At 35.3% G+C, this 13,167-nt stretch overlaps 1 long non-coding RNA gene across 2 annotated transcripts in view; it reads right to left on the bottom strand.

Annotated features, from left to right (window-relative positions):
- Positions 1-5,290, bottom strand: part of LOC122835490 — an 81,331-nt gene extending 76,041 nt beyond the window's left edge. For both annotated transcript variants that reach the window (XR_006371317.1, XR_006371316.1), the window contains exons 1-2: positions 5,164-5,290; positions 277-422 (exon numbers count right to left, since the gene is read on the bottom strand). This is a non-coding gene — a long non-coding RNA (uncharacterized LOC122835490). The remainder of the gene's footprint in view (positions 1-276; positions 423-5,163) is intronic.
- Positions 5,291-13,167: the final 7,877 nt, after the last annotated feature.

Raw genomic sequence — 13,167 nt, 5'->3', positions numbered from 1 at the left:
ACCCTGGACTTGTTAGCTGTTTTGGGAAAGTTATAGTTGTGTTTGGAGTTTATTGGTCTGTAACACTACTTCTCAAGTCAATAATGTTAACATTAGATATTATAGTTGCAATAACTCCCTAACATTCTGAATGTAAAAATATTTTTAAATAGACGTAATGACTAATAAGGGTAAACAAGTTCTATTTACTATAAAGTAAAAGGCATCAATAAAGGTGTGCTTAGAGTTTATGCCACAGGATCTTGCAGATTAAAACACCAGGATATTTGTACTTACAGGTGAAGACTTCCTCACGATCGGCTGTCTTATTGCTGTTGTCCAAGGTTTAGGGAGGTGAGTGCTTTACACTCGACTCCGACTGAAAGTAATTCTCCAGTTTTCGTCCTGTTGTAATACAGTCTGCACTTGGGGCAACTGACAACCTTTAAAAGCAAAAAGGAAAAAGAAAATAAAGGTTACAAAAGCTTTAACCACTTTGAAATTGTTAGTGTGGCAGCACTTTGAATACTATGTTTAAGTTAGTATTTAGAAGACGTTTAATCAAAGTTTCCATTTTAAAGCCCTGACCCTTCTGATGGCCAACCCTCCCCTGGTCCAATTACTACAGCGTAACTGGACCGCACTTTTCACAAAATGTGAAAACTGCACATTTTGTGAAATGTGCAGTTCACAAACAAGTGTGTTTGTTGTGAAACACAGTTGTTATGTATTTTATAAAAAGTGGTCATATATGGATTTAACTATTCTACATTGATTAAAAATTTGGAGCACAGCTTCCAATCCAAAAAACCTGTATTTCATGTATTAGGATTAACTTTTCTCAAAAACATTGCGTTCGTTTTCTGGTTTTCATTGACCCAATATTACGTTTGATCTTATCCATCAGACAATAGTGTAAATGGAAAAGGCAAAAAAATGCAGTTTTCATTGTGAATAAAACAGAACCTGCTTTCACTAAACAACAGTTGTGCTTATATCACCAGGTTTTTAGAAATAACCCAATCATATTTAAAACAGTACAAATGTAGAAGACAGTGAATAATACCATAAAAGAAAAAGAAAAAACATAAATATTGTCAAACTCAACAATATCAGGAAGTCCCATTTTTTGGATTTTGTCTAGCCCAGACCAAATTCTGTTGATTATTCTTGCAAATAAATGCTCTCATAAAAAAAGAATAGCCTAATTCTAGAGGCCTTACATACACCATCTTAATTGCAACACCATTAGTGAATCAGAAAATAGCTGTCTTTAAAAAGCCATATAAATTGTCATTGTTTAAAGAGTGCATCAATAAATGCTGACATAGTTGAATGTAAAAGTAACACACAAACGGGAGGGGCACGTATAGAATTAATTAATTCCACTACCATTATTTATGACTTAATATGATATACTGGCGTGCTTTATAATAACACTGAATGTGCATATTTCTAGAGGAGACACTGGAGTAATTATGTAGAATGCCTTTTACTTTGAATATACAATATTAATTACAACCACGGTTGTTTATCAATTGTGAAACACAGTTTAAAGGCTGTTTGGAAGATTGCCATGATGACCCAGGCATGTGTCCTATCTTTTATTCCAACTTCTCATAATGTGACATAAGACATCCTTCCTGTGTCACCTTTGATCTGTGTTTTAACAAAAGAGGATATCACAAATGAGACTTTAAAGTGCAGAAAAAAAAAGAAAACGGTTTAAAAGAAAAAGCACACATTGCTGAGAATGCACCTTGGAAGGTTGAAACATTCTGAATGCAATTTGTAACAATTGTTTAGTTCATCTGCATCAATTAGTTCTCAAAAAATCAAGCACATTTGTGTGGAACCATAAGCATTGGGTTACTAATCCTAAGCATTATGTTGGTTGAAAGTCAGTACTTCGATGTAAAGCAGTGTTTCTGAAGGCTGAGAAATGTTTGACTCATTTAACAAACATTTGCAGACCACCTAATCTGAAATTGTCCCCGCAATAAAAACAATATCCTATTATATATAGCCTGAAATGAAAATATTAGTCTCTCTTAAGTCGTTGTTTTTGTTCCTCCTAAGGAGAAGGATGGTACTATTTTGTAAATGTTGCTGGCCACAATAAAACCATGAACAAGTCAACTCAAGTGTTTTCAGTTATTTGCAGATTCTGAAAGTATGGATTCTAAGCTTTCCAATGATAGAAAATACATGGAAATAAAAAAAAGTTGTTTAATCTGAGTGTTGTGTGCACTAATAATATTTCAGGGCTATTTGTAATTTAGAAGCATAATAAAAGAAATAGAGTTGAGTTGTTTTGGCAAAAACAAACATTTCTTTCAGCCAGTAGATAGTACAACATGAATAAATTTAAGAAAGATTTCATCCCTTTTGTATATGGGTCCCACAAAATAATAATTTGTCATTTAAGTAAGCAAACCATATGTACCTATTTGTCTTTACACAGGTTTATTTTACCCCAGCTAAAGGATCTCTAGGTATTGTCTAAATCTGGAGAGTCTGGGTTGCAATTCGGTAAAGGTTTTGTAAAAATCCTCTATAAACTGATAAATTAAATAACACAACTTACTTAACAACTAAATAGTTTAAGAGCATGTGAAATAATTTGATTAGCTTTTTCAACAGCCTTTTGTACACAAAACATTGGTTACTGAATGAATAAAAAAGTATGACAGCCGTAGTCCTCCAATAAAGTCAGTGTCGGTGTTATAGATTAACTGGTGGCTAAATTAACTGGTTGAAACCTATGCACGCAGATGTTTCCAAATTATAGGTGGCTGTGTTGAAGCCTGTTGAAAAATGCTACTTGTGTGACAAAACCATCTTCAAAACTTTACTATGAATCCCATTTGAAGCAAATATGTTTAATGTTGCACGTAAAAATTATATTTCAAAACAAGTTTCTACAGAGCAGCATTCAGTTCGCTTCGAAAACACCGCATTGGAGCATAACCAGATCAATGAGTAACACGACAGTCCCATTCACATTCAGGTTCACCGGAATAAATTAATTTCATCTCATGAAATTAACATGAGACAGCCACAATGTAAACCTAAGTGGAAGGTTTCTGCATTTTGTAACCAGCACTGATCAGAAAAACACTGGAATCGACTTTCTAGTAACTGTAATGTGATTTGCTTAACACTTCTAGCCTAGTGTGTATTTTTGGATCAGATCCTGCAATGCAACTGCACTGTTTCTGAACTTTCTTTTTTTAGCAACAATGAGGTTGGTGTTATATTTAATAAAATTTAAATCACATACCTGATGGTGTTGCTTGTGGTGTTTACGTGTCCAAATAGAGAGAAATATCACATAATGTTGATAAGTTATACTGCAATAAAATAATATAAATGATAAATAATATAAAGTTACCAGCTAATGTTGAAGTTGGTGGTGATATCCAAATGGACAAGCCAAAATTATAGTAATAAAAGTTCTTATATTATACTGTCAGATACCACCAACAGATTATGAGCCATATCTACAGTATTAGTCTGTGTGTTCACTACGGGGAAACAGTTTGCAGGCTGGTAACAAGGGGAAAAAAGAACTAAAAAACAAAACGAGCCACATTAAGATTAACTAATGACAGTCAAATGGGCTCTTCAACCCAAATGTTTGTAAAAAATTAGGTGGCTGTGTTGTTTACTGATCAAAATGCAACACACGTAAATAAACAGATTAGAAAATGTCTCTACTTTCTCTATGATCTCTTCAAAACAATAACAATTCTTTGTATGTGAAGGAATATTCAAGAATATATTGAAATATCACCAAAATATACCACACTTCAAGAGGAGACAGTGCTAAAGTGTTAGAATTTGTACTATCACCCAGCATTGTTAGAGTACTGACGATTATTTTACATCTTCTCGGTTTTATATTGATTGGCATGTTCTGCAAACATGTCAGTATATGTAAACAGTTCTGATATCATGCAAACTAATTCCTTGCTCATTTAATGGAAGCCACATTATTTTGTTTGCACCTTAACTGGGCTGCAGACGCAAAGCTGTGCAATTTAGTAATTTCACAATATCCTTACAATTAAAAGTTTGCCTGGCAAATCTGTTAAATGATATTACCTCCAAAACATTGGCAGCAAGTGAATATTATGCTTTTAAACAATAAAATAAACTGGTCCAAAAAGTGAATCAGACGATATCTCTAACTGAATTCGTACCAGCGGTCGCTGAGCTCCAAGAGTGCTGTTATATCCACTAAACTATATCGGCCAACGGAAGTCCAATAATCCTACTTGTTATTGATTCTGATCTAACAGACACCTTTAAGAAGCTAACCTGGATTAACTGGTGACACTTTCAGAATCTCAGTTTGAATGAAGATTTTAACCTGTTTCTGAGGTAAAAGTATTTAAGATAATAGTTTTTTCAGCGTTGTCTCTTATAGTTGAGTATTAGGGTCACTTGACGAAAAGAATAAAGATGTTTAGTTAAATTATGAGAAAAAATATCAACAATAAAGGAGAAATGACACTGCCACATAGATCTGCGGTAGCCATATCTTTTGTAAGTGAACTAGGAAATAAACCATAACATGTTGCAAAAACAGTGTTTAAAAAGATTTGCTGTAGTTTTTGTGGAAATGTAATATCTAATTGAAATATTATACAATATGAGGGAAAAGTGAAAAACAACATAGTCGATCTTTTTAAACATTTTATTTTTAATCCCATGGCTCTTCAACATTTATGTCGGGTTGCAGGATTATTCTTTGCTTTGAGATTTGTTTATGGCATCTTTCGATCTTCCTTTGATGAGTTTCAACCTCTGAAGCAACAGATAAATCAGGACAAGTTTTGCGTGATTTACCTGTTTTGGTGATTTTGCAGATTAATGTAAAAAAAAGAAGGGGGGGGGGGGGAGCAACATACCAACATATCATGTTAGATCAATAAAAGGGTTTCTAATTAGTTATTCCCGATATTTTTAATGGGTGTCTTACGGAATCGGATAGCATTTTTGCAAAATTTGCAGTGTTTTAATGTTCTCGCATTGTTTACTTCCTGGTTCGGTAAAGGGGTCCTAAAAAGCGACGCCCACAGAAATCTGTCTCTCCCAGCTGCCGCCACCAGTTAATTTAGCCACCAGTTAATCTATAACACCAACATGCAAGCACATACGTAGGCTTAAAGAACTTACTTTTTGGTTTCAGCACAAACTGGCGCACTTCGTCGTGGGTGCACACTCGCTGTTCCTGCCTTAGTTGTCCTATACAGCCTAGCTGGTAATTTTCAGTGTCAAGCATTTTCCCGGTTCAGATACTCAAACAAAGATATTCGCGGATTAATGCGCAGTGAGTCACGTGATGATACAATGACGTCATCAGGACGTTCTATTAATTGAGTGTTTTCTATTAAATTCAGTGTTTTATTTTTAGTCACAGGTTCTTTTTCTATACTATGTTTTTTTTTCTATAGTTTGATGATAGTTTACTTGAGTAAGAAATAATTGTTTAGCTTTAATTGTTTTGTTTTTTGTTTGTTTGTTTTGGCTTCTTGTGGGCGGAGCTTGTGACTATCACAAAGGGCTCTTCAACAGAAGGAGCCTGCCTGAGTTTAGACTCCCAACAGGTCACACAGAAAGTGATAGACTTTTGAGCTATCGTTTTTTAACCTGCCTGAACGTCCATTGTAAATATGCTGCACAGCTTCTCCAACTTTCACAAAAACCACCGTCTGAAGTGAGCTATGGCATTGGCCTATCATTTTTTGTCCAAGTCAAAACAGCCCCACCACAAAGAACAAATAGGTAAAGAGACCAATACCCATTAAGACTTCAAAGGATTTAAGATTTTGCTCTAGATATAATCAAATTCAGTCTGGATTCCTTAACTGTAAAATAGCCCTTTCATTTACCTTACTTCAGTCTCATTTCCCTCAAGGCGCATTCCTGTTTTTAGCTATTGTTTAAAAACATTTGATTGTTTAATATATCTTTTCTGCCAGTGTTTGTTTGTATCCATGGTTCATTCAATTTACTGCCTCAAAAAACCAGCAACCATATAAACAAAACTTGAAAAGTCCAGAACTGTCCTCCTTAAAAATCAAAAATTCAATCAAAAAAAGTACACATTAGGTTGAGCTAGCAACCATATAAACAAAACTTGAAAAGTCCAGAACTGTCCTCCTTAAAAATCAAAAATTCAATCAAAAAAAGTCTCAAAAATTTATTCACGGTGTGACGCTTAAGGAACTTGTCTTATTTACTTAAACTTTTTTACACTCCATCTTCAGCACGTCATCACAATAATATTCCTCCACTGTCCCATGCACAAATGTTCTTAAGAGCTCAGCTGACTCGCAGTTCCACTAGGTGTTTGCTTATTGCTGCTGCTTCTAGTGTGGAGGAGCTGAGCGGGGAAGGTGCTGTGGGGAGGGGGGCAGTTCTGTGAGGCGGAAACTCAGCTGGAGACTGCAGCTCCAAGGAGGAGCTTTGTGGAAATAGGCGAGGCTTTGTGGAGAGAAAACATTTAATCAACCCCAACGACAGCCACTTCAGATTCATGGATTTTTTAAAGATCTATGGAAAAAAATCTAATTAACACACCACTTATACTTTTGATTATTGATAACTTTGCAACAAGATATAAAACAAAATTTAAAAAGTCAATTTTACAAAAAAATGGCGTTTTACCTGGCTGTGCTCAACCAGGTAAAACGAAAAGACAGCACCAGAGCAAAAAATAAGTCATTTTGGTTGTTTAGAAAACTGAAAATGAATTTGGAGATTTTTTTAGAAGTGGGAAAAGCTGGTTTCACTGTGCTCAATGTATTCAATTATGTGAGGAAAACTTCAATTTAGTCTACACGTATCGTTAGTCTTTTTTTTTTTTTATGTTAACCACCTCAAATTTCATTTAAGGATTTCAGATGTGTTTTTTAGGAGTTAGCTTGTTTAAAAAAAGAGAGCTAATATGTTGTAAGATGACGATTGCATGTCAGTAGAATTGACACTAACACTAAAGATCTCATCAGTGAACAAAAGTGCAGCATCTGAGTTTATTTCAAAGTGGGATTGGAGCTCAGGTTAAAGGTTTTTTATCTGACTAGTTAATCATTTTTACTTCACAAAAATTTATTATCATAAGGGTCCTTTAAAAAGTAAGAAAAAATTACATTGAAGGAGACATTCTAACCAAAATGTACCATTCTCAATATATGTGAAAGATGAAAAACAAACTACACACTTTTACTAAGGGGTCATAATTTTTGTTCTTGTTTTTCAACCAAACATTTTTCTAAAGTTTCCTTCTTACAAGTCTGTGATTTGTATTTATGTTGTTGCTACACATGGCACGTTGGGTATAGGGGTGAAAATTACATCTACAGATTTAAGAGGACAGGCTCGAGTTCAGACCAGCACCATGTCATGTGTCTTCACTGCCCTCTACAGGATGAACTTTATGGTTTTTGTCCTTTTGCCCCCACACCTTTCTATAATAATTGCATCCTGTTTTTCCATTCAACTGTATTTTTAAGATTGTCTGGAAGTTAATGAAACTTGTCATTGAAGAGTGATAAAGTAAAGCAGTGAATAACCACAAAAACAATCACATTTATTTGTTAGTCATTATTTTTCTGTTTGATTTCTTGTGGTTTCTAGATAAATGCTGTGCTCACTCCAAGATCATTGAGCGCTTTCACTGCAGCACAACTGAGTCACAAGCAAATCCAAAATCTGCAAAAACCTGTTTATCTCAACTATGCCCAAAGGCATATCTGTCACATTTAATCCTTTAACAGAAATAAATAATCTTTTCTGATGACTTGTTCAAATAAATCAAAGGTTAGAGAAGATCAATTGTGAAAACCTTATAAATAAGAGAACTGAACTTGCCACTATCACATCTTTCAACAAACATAATAATACCTTCACTCTTTGACTGACATCAGTGGAAATGAAAAAAAGAATATTAATTGCAGAATTAAAGTTATTCTGCATTTGATTGCATACCTATTTATATGTATATTTTTGACTGGTAAATATGTCCTCCTGCAGGGCCCAAATACCTGGAAGTACTGAGTAAGCCAAACTTTAACACAGTAACTCCACAAAATTAAACAAATCACGTTCTGCAAAAGTGCATGTCCCACAAGTATTGAAAAGCAATCCATGACACAAAATGCAATATGTTGCTTTGTAGTGTGAACTCACTGTAATGTTATGATTGAATCTTGTAAGTATTCCTTCTCTTTTTCAATCTACTTTGTCAGTCCACTGCATTGCTGACTCTTCCCTACCCTCCACTCTCTTCTCTTCATGTTTCCCATTGCTGTTTGAGTTATCTGAGGTAAATGTGTCAAACTAGTCTATATAGGTCACCCTAACAACCAAAAAAGTGTTCACTTGAGATTCAGCCCCGCTGACTTTTACTGCACTCATGCTAGAGAGCCACTTTAGGTCATGCAATCACTGTGAATTAATAAATTTATTATCCAACCACACACTTCCCTCACACAACAGTAAGAAGCGATGATAAAATCAGCTAATGGCATTGCCTTTGATCATCTTTCTAAGGTGCAGTGTAGGTTCAAGCAGGTGTGTGAAGATAAAAGGGATTTTTCTCTTTAAAATGGGTGAAGGGGAATATAAAAAGCTGAACAGAGATGTACCAACAGCAGGAACTGTAGAGAGAAAGCTTGTTGAAAATGTTTATTTTCATCTTTTGATTGTCAAATCTAGGAGACATCACTGGAAGTCACTTGTATCACAATATACTTCCTTTTATATTAAGAGGGCAGCAGAGACAACTGTGTAAGTGTGCATGTGGGGCAACGGAGCAAGTCATGAGGGCTAAAAAATCCAGAGCAAAACAAGCTGTACTAATCTGGCATGATCTGTGACTCTCCCTCATCATCTTATTGGGTGTGAGGTCTTGGGTGTGGTTATTAAGGACACTGATATTAAATGGGCCTTCTGCTTGCTGACTGATTATTTCTTGCAGGGCAGCTGTGGGTAGGGTCACTGAGCTGCTTTTCAAGCTGTACAAGTCTGAAAATTGCTTTATCCACTCTAACAAAAATAATTAGAAAAATATTCTAAATAGTCAGCCTTTATAGGGGTCAAGAATCAGTAAATGTGCTTAGCCTGGTGTCAGAATCCTATCTTCAAATCATTCAGGTTATATTAAGTAAAGTAGGAAGAAGTAAGATGGAGATTTCGACAATAATTCAATGCAGATTTAGCCAACATGAGTAAATGCCAGAAAGGACTTTATGTGTGTATGCGTGTGGGCGTTCGTGCGTGGGTGTGTGTGCGTGTGCGTGTGTGTGTGAGTGAATGAAAGGTAAAGTAACACGTAACTTAGTCGATACGCTGGAGGGAAGCAAACACTGCTTCAGCCCTGAAAACAGTGTCAGGTTGCGTTAGCAGTTCAGAGGTGCTATCCACAGTTTACACCCGTGTCCGGAGGTACGTAACATTCCTGCAGCCTCTGACCTATCCACTTTAGCTGTCTCTGGGGTTAATTCCATGTCCTAGAGCTGAAACAACAGGATCACGGCCGCAGCACTAATACTCAATAGACGTTGACCTACTTTGCTGGATTATATGGGTAAAAAAACTGATCTGCTGCCCTAATGCCAGCAATGAAAATGATCTAATGGTTCAAACTGCTCCGTTTAATCTGAAAGCATGCTCATGTTATTAATTTCTCATTATGGGAATGCAGTCTTCCTGATGGGATTAAATGTCATGCACTGGCTCCTTTGTATTTTTTTGGAAGCATCCCTGATAAAACACAGTAGACAAAAGACATCTGGCTGAAACTAACTCATGGCCTTGGTTTATTTGTTTTTATCTTCCAAGTGTCTGTGCATAACATGGGCTGTCTGTTACTCAACCATATTTAAATTTCTGAGACAATTATTAACATTATAATAAAATTGTTTCATATAATAGATAGTTTAGGCTGATAATCAGTCAAATACAAATATAGCAAATTATATGTTTTAAATATTAAACCCCTAAATCATTTTAGGCTTATTTAATGATCTTGTATTTTGCTTCTGCTTCTATAAAGTTATGCTTAAATGGCTGCAGAATGCCCATGGCTGGTTGTACATCTAACATGAACAATCAGACATTTATTTGGTCCATTACATCACCACCAGGGGGCTCTTGATTCATCAAGCATGGAGTGTGTTTGACAGATTGCCGTGGAGGTTACACATGTATTCAGTGAGGTAGGATTAGGTAAAGGACTGGGTTTACAAGCAACCTCCCACCTCCCCACCATGAGCCAGTCGCTGGAGTGGAAGAGCTGCTTTAACGTTTGTATGCTTAGTCATGGTTTTGTTGGTATCACACTAATAATAACACCTTCTAACCATGATCTGCTTAATATTCTGACTTTTCCTGACTTTCTGTTATGTTGTCACTGTGATGTTATGTTTCTAGTTTGTTTGTTATTTTGTTTTTATGATGTAAAGCACTTTTAATTGCCTTGCTGTTGAAATGTGCATACACAAATGCACTGGCCTCACTTTGCCTAAACATGTAATGAAAAGCATAAAGCCTCTTTACTTCTACAATTACTTTGATAAAATGTGCTTTACGGTTACAGTAATTTATGCATTATATTCATTACTGAGTAACTTGGAAAGGTTTTCACATCCCTTTAACTTTTTCACATTTTGTCACATGACACCCACTAACTTCAACAAATTTTTTAAAGATTATTGTAGCAGACCCACACCACGGAGTGCACAACTTTTAAGTCAAGGGAAAAAATATACATGGTTTTAAAAACTGTTTTAAAAAAGTGTGGCATAGAAGCACATCTCAAAATATTTAAATATTTTGAGAAAGGTTTTTTTTTTAATAAACTTATTAAATTCATTAATTACACAGAGTTAATTAACCCAATTCTCGTAGAATCTAACTTTCAATTACTTGCAGAAGATTCACGTAGGATTTTTTTTTTAATGCAGAATATTCAAAATATTTGAAAGAAAATGCACTTTGGGAAGCTGAATTACCGAGACTCAATGCTACTTGACAGTGTATTGAGACTGGCCTCGCAGAACACCCAATCTAGGAGTGCCCTTAATTTTTCTTGTTGCTAATTTGGCTGTACCCCTAAGAGCAGAAATAAGGAAGAATGTGATTATTAGCTTCTGTGATTGGGATGAGTTTCATTTTGCATATTCATTCATATTATGTTATAATTGGTGTTTAATCTATTAAAAATAGGCAGTTAACAGCATTTTTAAAGAGGATTCATAAATTTCAGTTATTTGTAGGTGGCTGTGGTCCCTAACCCCCACAGATATGGGGTCCATTGAAAGTCCTTTTTACTGTTTTATCTATGAGTAAAACCCATAGCAACCAACTGCCTTTGAAAGTTACATAATCAGCAAATAGAGTTTAGTTTGAACTCTATTATTTCCACATTATGTAAAAGCCTTAAAGGTTTGTTTGAGAACATTAGAGAAAAAAAAGAAACAACAAATGAACGTCAAGGAACACACCAGATAGGTCACTCGTTAGAATGTGAAGAAGTCTAAATGAGGATTATGTTATAATATCCTAACCTTTTTAACATCTCATGGAGCACTGTTAATTCATTACATAAAAATTGAAACACAAAATGGCACAGCTGCAAACCTTCCAACAAAGAGCAATGAGCAGAGAAGTGGCTCTTTGTCATTTTTGAGGAGTTGCAGAGAAACACAACATCATCAATTGGACTCTTCACTAATCTGCCCAGGAGTATCAATACTGGTGAAATGTTGAAAGAAAGCCATATGTGTACTCTAAAGTTAACCAGAAAGTTTGAGTTGAGAGCAATATTTGACTTTTAGGACAGCATATGAAATAAATGTGGCAGAAAACCAACACACTGAACACATCATCCCCACAATGATCCAAGGAAGAAGCGGCATTATGCTGTGGAGATGCTTTTCTTCACCAAACATATTAAGGCAGCTGAGAGGATTGATGCAGTGAACTAGAGAGCTATGATTGAATAAATACTCTTTGAGATTACAAAGGTCTTGAGGTGCCAGTTCATCTTTCAACAGGATCATGTTTATGGTTGTAATGTGACAATTGGAAAACTGAGAGGTATGAATGTTTTTCCAGGGTATTGTGGGCCTGCAAAAGAGTACCAGGAAAGAAGACATTGCTATTTTTTTTTATATGAAAGTAGTAAGAAAATAAACATAGAAGGACCTGAACATCATACATCTGACTAACAACAAAACACATCAGGAGGGAAGTTGACCAATGTCAACCTAAAAAGAATGTAGTTTATTAACTGGTACAAAAACATTATACCATGAGAAGTGGAATTTGAATTCAATTGTATAGTCACCTTCATATTTATCAAAAAGGGACAACTACTTTGATCAGCATAAGAGGCAAGCAGCATATTCACTAATATATCAAGACAAATTTGGACATAAAAGGCCACAATGCAAAGAGCTGAATAAGCAGAAAATGATGTGTAAATCTCAAGATCTCAGTGTACTTAATAACACAAAACTGACAAGTTATGCATCATACTAACTATTACCACGCTGTATAAAAAAAGACCAAAATGTGCAGGGTGTTGACGGCTCAAAACATGTATTTGCCTTACTCCAAGCTGTTTTTTCTTCTTTTGTTTCTACCTTCACACACCAATTCCACTATGATTAAAAATAAATATAAATTTCAAGTTCCAACATACCTCTGCATACAGTTTAGAAACAAACTAAAAATTCAAAATGTTGTTTTTCACCCCCCCTCTTCCCCCCAGAAAAAAAACCAGTGTTATATTTAAAGTATTTTTAAGTTCAAGGAGTTAACCTGAAAAGGGTGAGTACTATAAATAATTTGCAAGGGAAAATGCATGATGCATCTGTTAACATGTGCAGTCATTCCAAAGTGCAAAACCTACAAATGTCATGTCCACTTAGGTTCAAAAGTAATTGGTCAGCCTGCACAACAAGGCACCAGGGTAACGAGGCAGTTTGCCACTGTAACAGACTCAAATGACATACTGTGTAGCATGATGGGAAGCTAATACACCCCATCTCACATGGAGATGACACAGTTTAACAAGTTAAGCAAAAAAAGGTGCAAACCTAAAAGAAAAACATTGCATTTATAATTTATCCAAAATACGTTGTACCCAAAATAGCCTTACTTTGTTGTTTA

Source organism: Gambusia affinis, linkage group LG08 (genome assembly GCF_019740435.1).
Source record: "Gambusia affinis linkage group LG08, SWU_Gaff_1.0, whole genome shotgun sequence".
NCBI lineage: Eukaryota > Metazoa > Chordata > Actinopteri > Cyprinodontiformes > Poeciliidae > Gambusia > Gambusia affinis.
This window is presented reverse-complemented; position numbering and strand designations above follow the sequence as displayed.